Here is an 11,796-nt window from a genome sequence, read left to right as displayed (position 1 = left end):
ACGGAGACAGACAGGAAGTCACACCTGTAACCACGGAGACAGACAGGAAGTCACACCTGGACCCCGACACAGGTACACAGTACCTGGGTATAGGACTACTAGCCAGAGAGGTGCTGGAACATACCATTAATGGGGGGGGGGGTACTGGGACTGAAGCTAGGTCAGAGTGATGCTGGAACATACCATTAATGGGGGGGGGGTACTGGACCTGAAAGCTAGGTTCAGAGTGATGCGGAACATACCATTAATGGGGGGGGGGTACTGGACTGATAGCCTAGGTGAGGATGCGGGAAACAACCATTAAGGGGGCGGCGTACGGGATGAAGCTAGGTCAGAGTGATGCGGAACATCCAATGAAAGGGGGGGGGAGACTGGACGAAAGCTTAGGGTCAGAGTGATGCTGGAACATACCATTAATTGGGGGGAGGGGGGGGCTAAAGAGCAGCTGCTCTCTCTCTGAGTTAAGAAGGTTGTAAAACTCTTTCTTCTTCTTCACCTGCTGGGAGAAACATTAAGCCCCGCCCCCTCTGTTACACACCTGTCAATCATCTGACCGCCTGTCCTTTAGATTACAAAAACACACACACACACACACACACACACACACACACACACCACACACACACACACACACACACACAAATCACACAAATACAAAGCACCCCAGCCCCGCCCCCTGCCCGTGGTGGCTTCACGAGGAGGCTGATGCGTCCTGCGTATGCTGGAAGCTGGGTTTTGTAGTTCATCTGCTGCAGGACCTGCTGGTACAGCTGCACCTCGGGGTCAGAGACCGGCCGGCGACCCGTCAGAACCAGGGCCCTGCGCCGGGGGGGGCGCTGGAACCGGGCCTGCATTGGGGGGGGGGGGGATACTGACGTACTCTGCTGAAATTCTTTAACTCTATAGCCTCAGCTTCGCATCAGGATGGGGGAGAAGAAATGTCACCTTCACAAACCCACAAGATCAATGAAATAAATCCATACTAATCATCGTAAAACACCTTCATTCAAACGTGGAAAAATACCACGCTAAAAGTATTGAGTATTTCCCATGGAGGCTGGTGGAAGATATGCTGTCTATACACGTAAAAGTAGTGATTATTTACATGAGTTGGTGGAGTATGCTGTCTATACACGCTAAAAGTAGTGATATTTAAATGGAGTCTGGTGGAGAACTCTGCTCTATAACAACTAAAAGTAGGGATTATTTACATGGAGTTGGTGGAGATATGTGCTCTATACACGCTAAAAGTAGTGATGATTTGCATGGAGTCTGTTGTGGCGATATGCTGCCTCTACTACCGCTAACAGTACGTGATATTTACATGGAGTTGGTGGAGGTATGGGCTCTATAAACATAAAAGTAGTGAGTATTTAACATGAGTTGGTGGAGGATATGCTGATCTATACGATGCTAAAAGTAGTGATATTACATGGAGTCGGTGGAGATATGCTGCTTATACACGCTAAAAGTAGTGTATTTACATGGAGTCTGGTGGAGATATGCTGCTCTATACACACTAAAGTAGTGATATTTACAGGAGTCTGGTGGAGATATGCTGCTCTATGACCTGCTAAAGTCAGTGATACTTTTCTGGTGGGGTAGTTTTTATCTTTGAGCAAAATCTTCAAAGGAAAAACTGGGATGAAAGTGAAAGAGAAGATTACAGAAAATTGTTCCTGAACTTAAGCTTCTTGTTTTGTCAAAGTCTTGCGGCGCCAGAAACTCTGGAAAGAAAAATAAAGAGAGGAGGAGATAATGGGGTGTGTGTGTGTGTGTGTGTGTGCTGTTGTGTGTGTGGTGTATAAGTGAAACCACATGTGCATTCTTTGCCTATGTTGCCATCTGACGCTTTCTGCCTGCCTCTGCGGGGCAAAAGAAATGATCTCAGGGCTGTTTCACTTCCAGCAGCGCTCGGGGGGGGCGGAGCGGATGTTGTAAACTCACAACCTGGGTGGGGGGTTTGTGTGTGGAATGTGTGTGGTGGTGTGGGGGTGTGGGGGGGGGGGGGGGGGGGGTCTTAGGCGTGTTGGGGGACGGGGAGCAAAGTGGTGCTGTAGATCATACCAAATATACCTGTGTGTGTGTGTGTGTGTGGTGTGTGTGTGGGTGGGTGTGTGTGTGTGTGTGTGTGTGTTGTGTCAGATAAACATGACACTAAAATAAAGTCCTGAGGAGATTCTGGACAAAAGCTACGAGGTACTATTTTGGTCACTTGTTGTCGTGTCGCCACTTAAAACAGCATATCTCCACAGGCCTCCTGTAAATAATACCTATTTTAGCGTGTATAGAGCAGCATATCTCCACCAGACTCCATGTAAATAATCATACTTTAGGCGTGTATAGAGCGCATATCTCCCACAGATCAAAGGTAATAATCACTACTTTAGCATGTATAGAGCAGGCATATCTCCACAGACTTCCATGTAAAAACAATACTTTTAGCGGGTATAGAGCAGCATATTCCCCCAGACTTCATAAATAATCACTCCCTTTAGCATCTATAGAGCAGCAAATCCACACAGAATCCAGTAAATAGCACTCTTTAGTGTGTATAGAGCAGCATTCCCACCAGATCCATGTAAATAATCACTACTTTTTAGCGGAGATAGAGCAGCCTTCTCCACCAGGGACTCCATGTAAAATAATCAATAACTTTTAGGGTATAGAGCGCTATCTCCCCCGACTCCATGGAAATATCACTACTGTTAGCGTGGCTATGAGCAGCATATCTACACCAGACTCTCCATGTATAATCACTAATTTTAGCGTGTATAGAGCAGCAGTATCTCACATGTAAATGGTGAATTAAATTAGTTTATTCCAACCAGACCAGATGGTGATTGTGAACAGGGAAACGATGAACAAGCCGGTTTTGGTATTTATTAGTTTCTGTCCACTTGAATGAGGGTGTGTAAGAGGATAAAAGTAGTGATTATTTACATGGAGTCTGGTGGGTGGGTGACATTAATCCTCCATGAAGATAATCGGTAGTGTAACTGTAATTGAAGGATGAAGCTGAACTCTGTGTCCACAAACAGAAACACTAACGAGGTCTCATACCACGGACTGACCAACCGAGTCCTCTTCGTCATCACATGACCTGTAAGCACTCCGCTAACTTTAGCTCTGAACACAAACATTCCTCCTGAGATTGGGACTGAACTGGGAGGGAACTTCCTGTCTGCACAGCGAGCTTTTTACTGCAGCAACAACAAGTCCAATCGCCTGCTTTTTGGTTTTATTGTCCTGTTCAGGAGAAGTAATAAAGAGATGTGTTTCTTCAGCCTGTTCTCCTGAAGCATCTGTTTCTATATCTGTGTGAGTGTAAAGATCCCAGCATGCAGCAGGGCAGTAAATAACTGTCTGTTTTGAATGAACAGTCAGCTGTGAGACCTCAGAGAGTGAAGCAGTTTCACAGCTGTAAAAACACATTTGGCTTCTGTCCTTCACTGAGACACACTGGACATCACCAAACCCACCAGACTCCAGGTAAATAATCACTACTTTAGCGTGTAAGGCAGCCATTATATCCACCAGGGACTACATGTTAATACTCAACTAATTTAGGGTATAGAGCAGCATATTCTCCACCAGACTCCATGTAAATAATCACTACTTTTCAGCGTGATAGAGCAGAATATCTCCACAGAATCCAGTAAATAATCAATACTTTTAGTGTGTATAAGAGCAGCATATTCCCACCAGGATTCCATGTAATAATCACTACTTTAGGTGTATAGAGCCGATTATCTCACCAGACTCAATGTAAATATCACTACTTTTAGCGTGTATAGTAGCAGGCATATCTCCACAAGCCTCCATGTAAATATCACTACTTTCGCATGTATAGAGCAGCCATATCTCCACCTGGACTCAATGATAAAATAATCACTAATTTTAGCGTTATGAGCGGGATATCTCACAGACTCCATGTATAATCATACTTTTAGCGTGTATAGAGAGCATCTCTCCACCAGATCCATGTAAATATCACTACTTTTAGCATGTATAGAGCAGCATATCTCCCACCGACCATTAACTATCAATACTTTTAGCCATGTAGAGCAGGCATATATCAACAAGACTCCATGAAATAATCAACTGTTAGCGTGTATAGGAGCAGGCATTATCTCCACCAGACTCCATGTAAATAATCACTACTTTAGAACTGTATAGAGGACATAGCTCCACCAGGGACTCCAGTAAATAATCACTATCTTTTAAATGTATAGAGCAGCATATCTCCCAGATCCTGTAAATCATCACTACTTTAGCGTGTGATAGCGCAGCATATCTCCACCAGACTCCAGTAAAATCACTACTTTTAGTCGTGAATAGAGCAGCAATCTCACCAGAATCCATGTAAAACTAATCACGACTTTTCAGCACTTTTGATAGGAAGTGTGTTTTTACAATGAGAAAGTAGTGATATTTAAAGGGAGTTGGTGGGTTTGGTGATGGGGATTCTGGTTATGTTAAACTAAAAGGATATTACTCTTAACTAAAAGGTCTCTCTGTAGGACCATGGTTAACTGTGATCTGATTGGTCCGTGCTTTCAATCATCCTTGCCAAGTAAATAAACCTGGGGCACACAGGGGTTCTCCCTTCATAAATCTAAAAAATCTGACAACAAGGGAGGCGGTGGACAGGGACACAGACACACACCACAACACAAACACCCACACCACACCCCCACAAACACACACACACCGCACACACACACACACACACACACCACACACACTTAAATGGCAGAATTTGGAATGGAGTTTGGTGAAGGTGAAGCGTTTTTAAAACCTGAACCACCCACCCACCACAGGCAAAAACACACCTGTGTGACACACACACACAGACACACACACACACACACCTGTGTGACACACACACACACACACCTGTGTGTCCCTCTCCAGGGCAGAGATGAGCCTCCTGGTCTCCCCCATTAGGACTTCCTCGGACTCTCTGCTGCGGAGGTCGGAGGGGGGGTGTTTCCGGTCCCGGTCCACCACCAGGGTCTGGTAGTAGAGACACAGGGCCACCCCGAGCAGCAGCAGCAGGGGGGGGGCGGAGCAGCACCGGCGGCGGAGCAGCAGCGGGGGGGGGCGGGGGCAGCACTGCAGGGGCGATTACGCGGCGCAGCCCGGAGGCTCCGCATGGGAGGAAGATCCTTCACGTCCTCTTCCTCATCTCCGCACCGACGGCTGCTGGCTGTGGTCCGCACATGGGGGGGGGGGCTATGATGGGAAGTATAGTAGGCCGATGCACTAGGGAGCGCAAATTAAGAGTCTGAAAAAGTTTTGAATCATGTTTTACTTCCAAACCACTTTCATCAAGAACAGTCTCATTTCAAAACGCACTGATCCTGTAGGGGGACGCAGGCTCTTTAAAGAGTGTTTTATTAAAATAAAAAGGCTTCTGATGCATTAAAGTGAAGCCGAACTCTCCAGTGGGTCCGTGAGAGTCTGAAACCGGACTCACTCGTGGTTGAAGTCCAAACAACGTTCATCAAGAACGGTTCTACTTTAAAAACGTCCGGATACTTGAGGCGGACGCGGATGGGACAGACGGCAGGACTGTTACATCCGAGATTTATTAGAATAAAGAGACTTCTGAAGTATTATTTTTAAGCCGAGTTCACTAGTGGATCCTGATCCTCGAGTTGAAGTATTAACTCGTGTTTTAAGTCCAAAGAACGAATCAAATTCATTAACTCAGACATGTTTGGTGCGGACTGCGCAGACTGGGACTGTTGGAGAGTTTAATTTAAAGAAAAACTCTTCTAATCGATAATATTCATGTGATTTGATAACTGATCATTAAGTGTTAACTCGTGTTTCAACTCCAACAAACTTGGATTTAAAACGGACTAATTCCTGGTGCAGATTAGATTTATGAAGTCTGAAAAAAGTGTTTACTCATGTTTTTATGTCCAAAACCCTTTTAAACCGTTGAGACCTAATACCGGACTAACTCCTGATGCGGATTCTATTGATGCCGAATTCCCTGTTGGATCCCAGATAAATCTGAAAACAGTGTTAACTCGGGATTTAAGTCTAAAAACCTGGATCGAGAACGGATGGAAGTTAGAACTCTACTTGTTGAGGCGGACGCTGGTTCCGGAGCCAGACGGGACCAGGAGGGACCAGACGGGACCAGGAGGGCAGCCGACGCGCATCTCACTCAGACCGGACGATGTCCCCCTATCCTGCTGCTTGGTCCCGGGGATCCATCCCAGAATAACCAGTCCAGTCCGCTACAGCCTCAAAGTCAAACTGGAGCCATCAAGGCGCCGGTACCGTGACCACCGACCCGGTAACGGAGTCTCAGAGACGAGGTCTGAACGGGTTCAAACGGAAGGAAAGGGGATGAGGTCTGGTGCCGTCGGAGAAGTTAGAAACAAAGAAGAAGAAGAAGAAGTCCGATTCCCAGTCCTCCAATTCTTCTTCTGCTGTTCTACGAGGATCAGGAAGTTGGTCTTATTTTCAGCAGGAAGAAAACGAGCAGCTCAGTAGGAGGCAGCACCCCTAACCCTGAAAGAGAGGGTTATTCCTGGAAAAACACACACACAAACACAAACACCCACCAACACACACACAAACACACACACAAAAACAGAGCAAAACACACACTCTCTCAACGACAAACACACACACACACAGGAAACACACCGCTCTCTCACACAACCACAACACACAGAGAAACACACTCTTCTCACACACACACACAACAAGAGAAACCCAACTCTCTCTTCAACAACACCCAGACATGGGAAAACACACTCTCTCTCAACACACACACCCAGACCATGGGAGGAAGACCCACACTCACTTCTTTTAGACATTAGGAAACAGATTAAATAACTTTATTTAAAAGATAAAACACACAAATTAAATCTGAAGAAGAAGAAAGTTTAGAAGAGAAACAGAGAAGAAGAACGATGATGTCACTGAACTCTTCCACAGTTAAAGGAAAACAAAATCTTATTTTTATAATAAGAATTTAAAGCTGGTATTTCAAAATAAAAGATGAAGATATACTTTGATATTCTCATATACACACATGTATATACACATATGTACTACACCTGTAGTAGTGGACTACACCTGTAGTGGACTACACCTGTAGTAGTGGACTACACCTGTGGTGTACCTGTAGTAGTGGACTACACCTGTAGTAGGGACTACCACCTGGTGGATGTACTGTTAGTAGTGGACCACCTGAATGTGGAATACACCTGTAGTACGTGGAACACCTGTAGTAGTGGACAAAACTGGAGTGGAAGCAACGGTTAGTAGTGGACTACCCTGTAGTGCACCTGCTGTCCAATACTACGGCATCCCAATATACAGGTACATAAGGTGTAGTTCCAATAATACGGTACACCACAGGTGTAGTTCACTACTACAGGTGCAGTCCACTACAGGTGTAGTCCACTACTACAGGTACACTACAGGTGTAGTCCACTACTACAGGTGTAGTCCACTACTACAGGTACACCACAGGTGTAGTCCACTACTACAGGTGTAGTCCACTACTACAGGTACACTACAGGTGTAGTCCACTACTACAGGTACACTACAGGTGTAGTCCAATACTACAGGTACACCACAGGTGTAGTCCACTACTACAGGTGTAGTGTACTGTACGTAGTTGGAGCACTGTAGTAGTGGACTACACATGTAAAAGGGTTGTGGACGACCAACTGTGTGTAACTGTAGTTAGGGACACACACGTATTGTCCTGTAGTAGTGGACTACACCTGTAGTGTACCTGTAGTAGTGGACTACACCTGTAGTAGTGGACTGCACCTGTAGTAGTGGACTACACCTGTAGTAGTGGACTACACCTGTAGTGGACTGCACATGTAGTAGTGGACTACACCTGTAGTGCACCTGTAGTCCACTACTACAGGTGTAGTCCACTACTACAGGTACACTACAGGTGTAGTCCACTACTACAGGTGTAGTCCACTACTACAGGTGTAGTCCACTACTACAGGTGTAGTCCACTACTACAGGTACACCACAGGTGTAGTTCACTACTACAGGTGCAGTCCACTACAGGTGTAGTCCACTAATACAGGTACACTACAGGTGTAGTCCACTACTACAGGTGTAGTCCACTACTACAGGTACACCACAGGTGTAGTCCAATCTACAGGTGTAGTCCACTACTACAGGTACATCAGGGGTAGTCCATTCTACGACAGGACACAAGTGTTAGTCCACAACTACATGTGTAGTCCAATATTACACGGTACCTACAGGTGTAGTCCACTACTACAGGTGTAGTCCACTACTACAGGTACACCACAGGTGTACAACTACTACAGGTGTAGTGTACCTGTAGTAGTGGACTACACCTGTAGTTGTGGACTACACCTGTGGTGTACCTGTAGTAGTGGACTACACCTGTGGTGTACCTGTAGTCCAGGGCCTCTGATGTCTAATACCAACCTGTTAGTATTTATTAATATTAACTCTCGTCACAACGATTATGATTTGAGACTTTTAAATAAATAAACTATTATTTTGATCTAAATAATAAACATGAAGCCAGATAAAGGATCTCAGGAGGAAAGAGTTGATGATGTCATCTTGGTCCAGAGCCCCCCTGGCAGGACCCGGGAGGTGAACCGGCCCCTCTTCAGCTCCCAGTCCTCCAGTCCCCCCCCCCACACACACACACCCCCCCAGAGAGCCAGAGAGCTTGTTCCAGGTGGTCCAGCGCCCCCCTGTGGCTGCAGACAGCCTCTGATCCGACTCCTCTGGTCCCCGTGAGGTCTGGTCCTCTGATCTGGTCTGGCCCCGGTACCGAATTTATAACATTTGGAGAAAAAACTATTAAGAATTGGGGTTCGAATCCCGGTCTCCCCAAGGTCACATATTCACCCCAATTCAAGTTCACCCGATCAAATCTAACAAGAGACCACACAACACACACCCCAACACACCACACCCCACACACACACACACCCACACACACACACACACCCACACCCAACCCACACACACACACACACACACACAACACAACAACACACAAAACACAATAACAAACAACAACACACACACAACACCACACACACACACACCACACACAAAACCCCACACACACACACACACACAACACACACACAAACACACGAAGACGACGGATTTCAAGTGTTGAAATTTGGACTTAATGTGAAATCAGGTTTTGACATTCTTATGACAAAACAAACATGGAGAACATTTGTAGTTTCTGGGCTTATAACATAAAAAACTACACTTATGGCTGATATTCAGTGAAAAACATGGAGTCTGAATTTAAAGCTGATGTGTGTGTGTGAGCAGCCTGGTGACCTCTGACCTCTGCAGCCTATTTGTGGCGGCTGCCCCGTCTCTTCATGGCCGCCGTGCACTGAGGACAGAACCACTTCCCCTTGGGGGCCTCGGTCAGACCCACACAGCCGTAGTGGAACCACTCGATGGGACACTGGGGACGCACAACACACACATTAACACACACACACACACACACACAAACACACACACACACGTAGTGGAACACTCGATGGGACACTGGGGACGCACACCACAACATTAATAACACAACACACACACACCACACACACACACACACACACACACACACAAACACAAACCACAAAAACACACACACCACACACACACACACACGTAGTGGAACCACTCGATGGGACACTGGGGACGCACAACACACACCATAATACACACAAACACACACACACATCACACCCACACAAACACCCACACAACCAAACACAACCACACACACAAACACACACACACCACACAGCAGTGTGGAACACCTCGATGGGGGACACTGGCGGCCCGCACAACACCACACAGATACACACACACAGATACACACACACACCACAAAGATACACACACACACACACACACACACACACTAAACATGAGACTTACATCTGTGTTGTCACACCCGACCATCTCTCCGTAAGAAACCTGAAAATAAAAAATATTAAATGTTAAAGTCGTTAAAAAACACGAACTCATCAGTGTTTATCAGACGCTGTAACAGCGCAGTACGGGTTACAGAGCAGTACAGGGTTACAGACGCAGTACAGACGCAGTACAGGGTTACAGACGCAGTACAGACGCAGTACAGGGTTACAGACGCAGTACAGACGCGTATACAGGGTTCAGAGCAGTTACAGGGTACGACGCAGTCCAGACGCAGGTCGGGCTAGTACATGGGTACAGATGCAGGTATAGGGCTCGTTGGGGTTTCGTAGTCATGTCAGTGAACTGGCTGTTGGCCTCGGCCTCGGGCAGCGCTGATGCATGCTGGGAAAGTTCCTGGGCCAGGGCGGACGATGAAGAGCAGGAGGACAGAGAGGAGGAGGAGGACGATGAAGACGACTGGTGGTTGGAAGACTTGATGCTGCTTCTGGAAAACAGGACGATTCAGATAAAAACTGTAAATAACATCACTACGTACAACGTAGTATACGTACAGGTAACAGGTATGTGTGTGTGGTGTGTGTGTGTGTGTGTGTGTGTGTGTGTGTGTGTGTGTGTGTGTGTCTCTTACTTGGACTTGCGTCCCCGGGAGTCGGAGGCGGCGGCGGCTGTGGGGGGGGTGAGGGTCTGGGTGAGGGTGCTGGCCAGGGCGGAGGAGGTGTAGCCCGGGTTGTCCCGGGTCAGAGAGAAAAGAGAAAACCTCGGAACACAGCTAGGAAAAGTCGTGTTTCTGAGGCTCGTAGCTCGCTTTCAGATGGACGTCCGGGTCCCTCTTCATGGAGGACAGACAGGGGGGACAAATGTCTCACGTCACCAATCACCCAAAACACCAACAGAAATCAGGCTGGGATGGTTGTCGCTCGGGTTATATATGTCTGGATGTGGTGTTGTCTGGACTGTATGCCTCTGTGTGTGTGTGTTTGTTTGTGCGCGTATTTTTGTGTGTGTCTGTCTGTTGTCCCTGACCTGTGCGGTGGCCTAGTGTGTGTGTGTGTGTTTGTGTGTGTGTGTGTGTGTGTGTGTGGTGTGTGTGTGTGCTGTGTCCTGACCCTGTGCGGTTGGCCGAACGGCCTGAGAGGGCGCCATGGTGATGGCCCCGGCCCCGGACCCCCGCCCCGGGGCCCGGGGGCAGAGAGTCAGGTTGTCGGAGGGAGCACAGCGGATCTGAGGACGAGTTCACAATGGACACGTTGTTGCCTGGACGAGAGAGGCCGTTGCGTTGGAACGGCAAAAATTCAGGGCACAAAACCCCCAGAGTTAGAGCGCACACACACACACACACCCACACACAAACACACACAGAGAGACACACACAACAAACACCACACACAACACACAACACAGAGACACCACCACCCACAGACAGACAGACAGGCAGGCAGACAGGCAGAGAGACAGACAGAGGGACAGGCAGACAGAGGGACAGAGAGACAGACAGACAGGCCAGAGAGACAGACAGACAGAGAGCCGGACAGGAGACGAGACAGACAGAAGCCAGAACAGAGGGGACAGACAGACAGAGGACAGAGAGGACAGACAGCCGACGACGGGGACAGGAAGGACAGACAGAGGGACAGACGGACAGGCAGACAGAGGGACAGACAGAGGCAAAGGTACCTGGCGTGGTCTCCTTGGAGGCGTCTGATGTGAGCCGTTGAACAGCAGAGCTTCAGACTGAACTTCCTCTAAGGAAGTGTTCGTGGTGGGGGTGGGGAGGCTGTACTCCTCTATGAACCGACTGGTACCCCTGTTAAAAGAGCTCCCGTTAACGGGGATGATTCA

General features: G+C 47.5%; 1 long non-coding RNA gene across 2 annotated transcripts; it reads right to left on the bottom strand.

Moving 5' to 3' along the window:
- Positions 1-9,200: 9,200 nt before the first annotated feature.
- On the bottom strand, positions 9,201-10,792 carry LOC116686728 (uncharacterized). 2 transcript variants are annotated; one of them, XR_004331339.1, is made up of 4 exons: positions 10,586-10,792; positions 10,245-10,441; positions 9,958-9,996; positions 9,201-9,481 (listed from the first exon to the last, which is right to left on the bottom strand). It is a non-coding gene; the product is annotated as an uncharacterized LOC116686728 (long non-coding RNA). The 2 variants fall into 2 exon arrangements; XR_004331340.1 differs by lacking the exon at positions 9,201-9,481 and adding an exon at positions 9,684-9,708.
- Between the last annotated feature and the right edge of the window lie 1,004 nt (positions 10,793-11,796).

Source organism: Etheostoma spectabile, unplaced genomic scaffold (genome assembly GCF_008692095.1).
Source record: "Etheostoma spectabile isolate EspeVRDwgs_2016 unplaced genomic scaffold, UIUC_Espe_1.0 scaffold458, whole genome shotgun sequence".
Taxonomy (NCBI): Eukaryota; Metazoa; Chordata; class Actinopteri; order Perciformes; family Percidae; genus Etheostoma; species Etheostoma spectabile.
Note: the sequence above shows the minus strand (reverse complement) of the source record. Positions and strands in the feature narration are given on the sequence as shown.